Below are 8,723 nucleotides of genomic sequence, written 5' to 3' on the forward strand. Positions count from 1 at the left end.
TAATTTCCAAAACTACCCTCATATCTCAATCCTACACTTCAACAGTAATATTAATTCCAAATTTCAGGTTTCCAGCTCTATCCGTTCATTCAAATCCAAATTGTACTAAATTTAGTACCATTTAGTACTTTTCGTACCCATAAGTACAAATTTTCAAAACTACCTCAATCCTACACCCCACCTGTAATCTCAATTCCAAATATCGAGATTCCAGCTATTATCCGTTCACCCAAATCCCCATTGTATCAAATTTAGTACCATTTAGTACTTTTCATACACATAAGCATGAATTTCCAAAACTACCCTCATATCACAATCCTACACTACAACAGTAACCTTAATTCCAAATTTCAGGTTTCCAGCTCTTTACGTTCACCCAAATCTAAATTGTACTAAATTTAGTACCATTTAATACTTTTCGTACACATGATTGGTAATTTTCCAAACCATTTCCTTTTAGAAGCACCACTTCCCAACCTTGATTTCCATACCAAATTCCTATATTCCTGGGGCCTATTATTGATTTCATTAATTAGTTATCGATTTCTTCAAATTACAGATTTTGAAATTGAATAGTTATGACTGTACATCTCCATATACGATAAAATTCTTAATTGCAAATAAATAGTGGTAGTATGCACAATTTTATTGCACTTTCATTGATTTGCAAACATTTAGTTATTCACGACATCTGTTGCAATGGAAGATAACAAATGTCTTGTCTTTCTATTATTTAGTGGTTTACGGTAAAATAAGTGCGCCTAGAAGTAAACTACAAAATTTGAAATTATGTGTGATCGTTTACGGTATCATGAAGTTATAGCATTGTTAATTTGACACATGTCTTGCAGAGGGCCAACTAAGTGCATAAGTACGTAATAATAATGAAAAATAAGGATTTTTGTTGTTGTTATTTTTTGTGGTTCCAGGACGAATTTTCTAAAACCCGGCCTTATCTCGCACATTTGCATCAACAGTGACCCACTGGTAAAATTTCAAGCTCCTAGCTTTAGCCGTTTTGGCTGGGCGTTGATGATGAGTCAGTCAGTCAGTCAGTCAGTCAGTCAATCACTTATCACCAAGCTCATTTATATATATAGATATATATATATATATATATATATATATATATATATATATATATATATATATATATATATATAATTGTTCCACAAACATCCCATAAGGGAAAAGGGAGACTTCTCTCATATCAATGAGTGCACACCGATTCATATTTAGCTCATTGATATGGGACCTACTGTTTATCACCGAGTCCGAACGGCGTGTCTTAAGACACCACTTATGGAGAAGTTTTTCAAGGCTGAAATACTCAGGAAATGTCGCCAATATTGCTGAGGGGTATTTTGCCACCGTTGAAAAGTGTTTTGATGTTACCTGGCCGGGGAATCGAACCCACGACCTTATGTGTGCAAGGCGGGTGTGCATACCATTACACCACGGTGGCACTGTCTGCAAATACAACTCTGATTTACTAATACATACGAACATTTGGCTAGTTGCCTCGGCACTGTCTGGTAATTTTCGTAGACAGTAAACATGGACATTTTTGAACAAATGAAAACAAATCTATTTCAAATAACAATATCATGGTAGAACAAATACAAGGTAAAGTTAATACTACAACAAATACTACTCGAACAACAACCACAAAGGAATTTGTTTTGTTTGTAACGTTACTGCCAGTTGTATTTGTAAACAAAACAAGGAAATGTCTATAAATTATTTGAATTTAAAAAACTAATAATTTTTCACATTTGGTTGAATATTTTGGAAAACATGAATGAAAATTCGTTACATTTTCAATTTTTATGTTTCCACATCATTCCACTAAATCAGGCCTGCTCAGACACATACAAACACATTTTGTAATTGTGTTGGTTTTGAAATACACAAATTTCAATTTTCCTTTGTCTCTCTGTATACTGTGAGAAATATCGTAACAGTTTTTTTTTTTTTATTTTATATTTCAAAATATAGAGTAGAATAATTATTTTATTTTGACCAAATGTGACTGTTGATGTTATAATTTGTTGCAAATCAAGTTCGTGACAAACCAAAGTGCGTTGACAAACCAAACACTCTAATTTGCCGTAAAAATTTTAGGCAAATAAAAATTCGTATTCAGTATCTTCATTCATTTTTTCAGTGTACGCATATAAATTCATAGACAAATTCGAAAACAGAACCTTCCTCATTGAATGTTCAATAGAGACTGATTTTTAATTTTGAAAATATTCAAAACAAAAACAAAAGCTCTCTTTTTAAATTGTGTGTGTGAGAAAATTGACACACACCGACAGCTCAGGTGCGCACCTTGAGCAGGCCTGCACTAAATGCATAAATTCTCGCAGAAAGTAGGATTCCAGCTCTGTCCGTTCACTCGAATCCCTATTGTACCAAATTTAGTACTTTTCGAACACATAAGTACGAATTTCCAAAACCACCCTCATATCTCAGTCCTACACTTCACAGTAATCTTAATTCCAAATTTCAGGTTTCCAGCTACATACATACGTTCACCCAAATCCAAATTGTACTAAATTTAGTACCATTTAGTACTTTTCGTACCCATAAGTACGAATTTTCAAAACTACCTCAATCCTACACCCCACCAGTAATCTCAATTCCAAATTTCGAGATTCCAGCTTTTATCCGTTCACCCAAATCCCCATTGTATCAAATTTAGTACCATTTAGTACTTTTCATACACATAAGTACGAATTTCCAAAAGTTCTTCAATCCTACACTCCAACAGTAATCTCAATTCCAAATATCAGGATTCAAGCTCTATCCGTTCACCCAAATCCCTATTGTACCAAATTTAGTACTATTTAGTACTTTTCGTACACATAAGTACTAATTTCCAAAACTACCCTCATATCTCAATCCTACACTTCAACAGTAATATTAATTCCAAATTTCAGGTTTCCAGCTCTATCCGTTCATTCAAATCCAAATTGTACTAAATTTAGTACCATTTAGTACTTTTCGTACCCATAAGTACAAATTTTCAAAACTACCTCAATCCTACACCCCACCTGTAATCTCAATTCCAAATATCGAGATTCCAGCTATTATCCGTTCACCCAAATCCCCATTGTATCAAATTTAGTACCATTTAGTACTTTTCATACACATAAGCATGAATTTCCAAAACTACCCTCATATCACAATCCTACACTACAACAGTAACCTTAATTCCAAATTTCAGGTTTCCAGCTCTTTACGTTCACCCAAATCTAAATTGTACTAAATTTAGTACCATTTAATACTTTTCGTACACATGATTGGTAATTTTCCAAACCATTTCCTTTTAGAAGCACCACTTCCCAACCTTGATTTCCATACCAAATTCCTATATTCCTGGGGCCTATTATTGATTTCATTAATTAGTTATCGATTTCTTCAAATTACAGATTTTGAAATTGAATAGTTATGACTGTACATCTCCATATACGATAAAATTCTTAATTGCAAATAAATAGTGGTAGTATGCACAATTTTATTGCACTTTCATTGATTTGCAAACATTTAGTTATTCACGACATCTGTTGCAATGGAAGATAACAAATGTCTTGTCTTTCTATTATTTAGTGGTTTACGGTAAAATAAGTGCGCCTAGAAGTAAACTACAAAATTTGAAATTATGTGTGATCGTTTACGGTATCATGAAGTTATAGCATTGTTAATTTGACACATGTCTTGCAGAGGGCCAACTAAGTGCATAAGTACGTAATAATAATGAAAAATAAGGATTTTTGTTGTTGTTATTTTTTGTGGTTCCAGGACGAATTTTCTAAAACCCGGCCTTATCTCGCACATTTGCATCAACAGTGACCCACTGGTAAAATTTCAAGCTCCTAGCTTTAGCCGTTTTGGCTGGGCGTTGATGATGAGTCAGTCAGTCAGTCAGTCAGTCAATCACTTATCACCAAGCTCATTTATATATATAGATATATATATATATATATATATATATATATATATATATATATATATATATATATATATATATATATATATATATATAATTGTTCCACAAACATCCCATAAGGGAAAAGGGAGACTTCTCTCATATCAATGAGTGCACACCGATTCATATTTAGCTCATTGATATGGGACCTACTGTTTATCACCGAGTCCGAACGGCGTGTCTTAAGACACCACTTATGGAGAAGTTTTTCAAGGCTGAAATACTCAGGAAATGTCGCCAATATTGCTGAGGGGTATTTTGCCACCGTTGAAAAGTGTTTTGATGTTACCTGGCCGGGGAATCGAACCCACGACCTTATGTGTGCAAGGCGGGTGTGCATACCATTACACCACGGTGGCACTGTCTGCAAATACAACTCTGATTTACTAATACATACGAACATTTGGCTAGTTGCCTCGGCACTGTCTGGTAATTTTCGTAGACAGTAAACATGGACATTTTTGAACAAATGAAAACAAATCTATTTCAAATAACAATATCATGGTAGAACAAATACAAGGTAAAGTTAATACTACAACAAATACTACTCGAACAACAACCACAAAGGAATTTGTTTTGTTTGTAACGTTACTGCCAGTTGTATTTGTAAACAAAACAAGGAAATGTCTATAAATTATTTGAATTTAAAAAACTAATAATTTTTCACATTTGGTTGAATATTTTGGAAAACATGAATGAAAATTCGTTACATTTTCAATTTTTATGTTTCCACATCATTCCACTAAATCAGGCCTGCTCAGACACATACAAACACATTTTGTAATTGTGTTGGTTTTGAAATACACAAATTTCAATTTTCCTTTGTCTCTCTGTATACTGTGAGAAATATCGTAACAGTTTTTTTTTTTTTATTTTATATTTCAAAATATAGAGTAGAATAATTATTTTATTTTGACCAAATGTGACTGTTGATGTTATAATTTGTTGCAAATCAAGTTCGTGACAAACCAAAGTGCGTTGACAAACCAAACACTCTAATTTGCCGTAAAAATTTTAGGCAAATAAAAATTCGTATTCAGTATCTTCATTCATTTTTTCAGTGTACGCATATAAATTCATAGACAAATTCGAAAACAGAACCTTCCTCATTGAATGTTCAATAGAGACTGATTTTTAATTTTGAAAATATTCAAAACAAAAACAAAAGCTCTCTTTTTAAATTGTGTGTGTGAGAAAATTGACACACACCGACAGCTCAGGTGCGCACCTTGAGCAGGCCTGCACTAAATGCATAAATTCTCGCAGAAAGTAGAATTCTTGCAGACAAGTTTGGGGTCGCTGGAAATTCATAGAAAAAGGAGAAGCTGTTTCAATGTTTTGTTTTAGAAATCAAAGAATCACATGTTTATTAGGGCTTTATTTCTTTAAATTTTAACAAAATACCTCACATATTAACAAACGTTGTATCGCCTCTACAAGCAGGGATTTACTGCGCGGCTTATCGTTCGAACTTGGAGGAGGTTACATATCATTGATATGAAGAAGTCTTTCTGGGAAATGGTTTTTCCCGAATGATATATTTTTTTTCTCAAAAAATATATCCCTAATGTACATCGAAATAGAAATAAACGTATAAAATGTCATATAAAATTTGACACTAACGTTACAACCCAGTTCAGTTAGCTGTGTATTGCTGCTACCTTTTCTTATTCTACCATGTAACAATATAGACAACAGGATTGGGATGAAACAAAATATGTGAACGGAAAACAAAAAGAAAACGACGATTTTCATTCATAATTTTTTGCAGTTGTCTGGACGCCTACGTCACACAGGCATGTTTTGGGTTTTTGACAATCAATACATGTACTCAACTGTCCTGTCACGTGTAAACGCAGGGTTACCGAAATTGGTGAAATGCTTGTAATGTTGAAAAAGACGCTGGAATCAGAGATCATCATAGAAAATTATCTTAGCTCTCACTCTCACGGAGAGCACGAGACAATCGGTTGAATTACAACTTATTTTTTGAGTGGCTAGCCACACTCGTACATATTTTGAGAATGGAAGGCAACACTTGCATTTATTTTTTAGAGTAGCAAGCCGCACATACGCTTGTTTTTTAGCATGTGGCTTATGAGTGTCAAAAATCAGCTACTTACGCAGTTCTCTGGCTGGGATATCCCAATTTCCAATTTATGGAATTTTATTTCCATGTCAGATATTTCTGTTTCTGTTGGACATATTCCAAGGAGAGAACTTGATACTGAAACTAAACAACCTGAGCTTTGAATTAATACAAAATGTGACAGTTATGGTAAAATACACTGTGACACAAAATGGAACTCAAAGTTTGGGGTGTGGAAAATTTCTTTTGGAGATGAAAGCCCTTGATTAGTATACTAAGAACCCAAAAGGAAATTTTCGCCATAGGTCAAGTTTCTGAGATATCGCGCGATGAAGTTATTGATTTGTTCCCTTTAATACTTGGGAAAATAGCTCCATATCTCTGTTTGGCGTTGTTGTAGTTTCATTTTGAGGTGACATGCTATGAATTTTTATTTAATTGTTGTCTTATTAGGACGAAGGTCATTTATTTGTGAGACTTTTATTTAATTGAATTAATTGAGCTATCATAACCTAAGGAGTCTTGTACTGAAAAAGTTATATCTAGAGAATTATTTTTGGTTCATTTTACCTTATGTCATTTGGTATAAACGCCAGATAGGTGAAAAGTTTAGTAACTCCCTAAAAGAAATGTATAGGAGTGAAAAGCTTATGCGCAGGGGTAGTGGTGTAGGGCATCACATAGTCAACCCGTCCCGACTATAGCCTTTACTCACTTGTTTTAAAATTTGATTTTTGTTTGAAGCAAAAGGAAAGGTAACAAACAGACTGCCAAAATTTTAACTTTGACCTTGAATTCCTCTGCAAATGCTAGACCGAATTTTACCGTTTTTAGTCATCGGAAAGTTCATTGTATCTGTCGAACCAAAAAACGTTAGGAAAATATCTCTATCCGTTCAAAAGTTAGGAAGTTTTCAACAGCAAAAACCACTGTGCGCAGTTCTTACTCATAGGCAATTTTTTTTTTTTAATTTTTTTTAAGTTTGTTAGATTTTTAATGAATTTAATTAATCGAGCTAATGACCTAAGGAGATTACATTGAAAAATTTATATCTTGCGAAATCCGAAGTCAACCGCTATGCGACGATCGTTTCGTTAACTGGTTAGGTTAACATCCTCAGGCATATTAGATATTATTGTTGCTAGACAATTTTCGCCATTTGGAGCCCCTATTTATACGTCCAAGATTGCAAATTTGAAGCGTTTTGTTTCCAAAGGCGAGTCATTTGTCCCCCTTCTATTCTAGAAATCAATTTTTCAATATTACATCATATTACAGCCGATAGCTTTTTCCATCGAAGACTGTAAGTATGTCTTTCTCATCGAAAGATTTAAAGTGAATTGTGGTTCAGAACGCTAAGACGTCTGCAACATTGTCTGTTATTTGGCGACGACCCAGGTTCGAATCCCAGCCCGGCTCCGCTGAATTTGTATTTTTGTTTAGGGTCCATAACCCTGGTGTTGATATGAATATGTCAATGTAGGATTCGGTAGTCGCACATATTTTTGTCGACCCATTTGTTGGTCAGATGCTTAATCTAGTTCATACAAGACATCAATGTCATATATAACGAAATAAAAACATTCCATATCTACCCACAAACACAATGTGAAGACGTAATTTAACTGCATATCGTAAGGAAAATCCCAAATATGTTATACATAAGCGAAATTACAGCACATATTACATTGATGGCTCGTGTGAACTATGCTTTAGATTAGGATTATTATCTAGCCAGTTATTTAGAACTCTACCACTTATATTTATTTGATTTCCACCGCATTCTAAATGCTTAGCATTAAGGTCTTCCCCAATAACAGTTTCATTGTCTGCATTCAAATCTAAAATATTTATTGTATCATTTGTTCCTATATCAAAGACTAATGAGCACCTACAACATCGGTTAAAATTTTTCTTTTTTGGTCCATTACCATTACTAACTAATGGTGACCGACGATCGGTCCAAAATTGCGGCCTGAACGGACAACATCGCTAAATCGCTTTATCTCTTGAGATATTAACAAGTAAAAAAGCGTTGAGTTCGGCCGGACCGAACTTTTCATACTCTCCACCATAAAATATTCTGAACTAAAATGGAATAATTAGTTTTCATTCCTGTCCCCAACTTTAAGTGGGTACGTTAAAATGTCAGATACTGTACAGAAAATGCTTCATTCGGGAGGCCCCGAATCTAACTATGTACTCGTATATATCTAACTATGTACATATGTTGACAATTTTTGGTGGGCGAGAAATTGGGAGGCACCGTTATACAGGGGTTATAATAAAACATGGACCTATGTTGACAGGATTTGATGGGAATGTCAAATAACTCCTAATTCGGTTAAAAATTGTGGCTAGAATCCTCAAAATACCGAAAATCGGTACATAACGTGGGAACTTCAAATGTCATTAACAGGTATGTGTGCTATATGAAAATATGATCTTAAAAGAACACTTTTTATTGCAGAATTTTTGTTGGCTTTTAAATTTCAATTTACAGAAAGTTCGTCCAAAAAATAAAGCTAAGGTACGGAAAATCGGGAGGTTTGTTTTGGGGCTATACCAAAACATGGACCAAAGTGGTTAAGCATTTTAAGTAAAATCCTTAAAGTGCCGAAAATCGGGAAGTATCGTTAT

The sequence above is a fragment of the Musca autumnalis genome, unplaced genomic scaffold (assembly GCF_047663935.1).
Source record: "Musca autumnalis isolate F117 unplaced genomic scaffold, ASM4766393v1 scaffold_3, whole genome shotgun sequence".
In the NCBI taxonomy this organism is placed as follows: Eukaryota; Metazoa; Arthropoda; class Insecta; order Diptera; family Muscidae; genus Musca; species Musca autumnalis.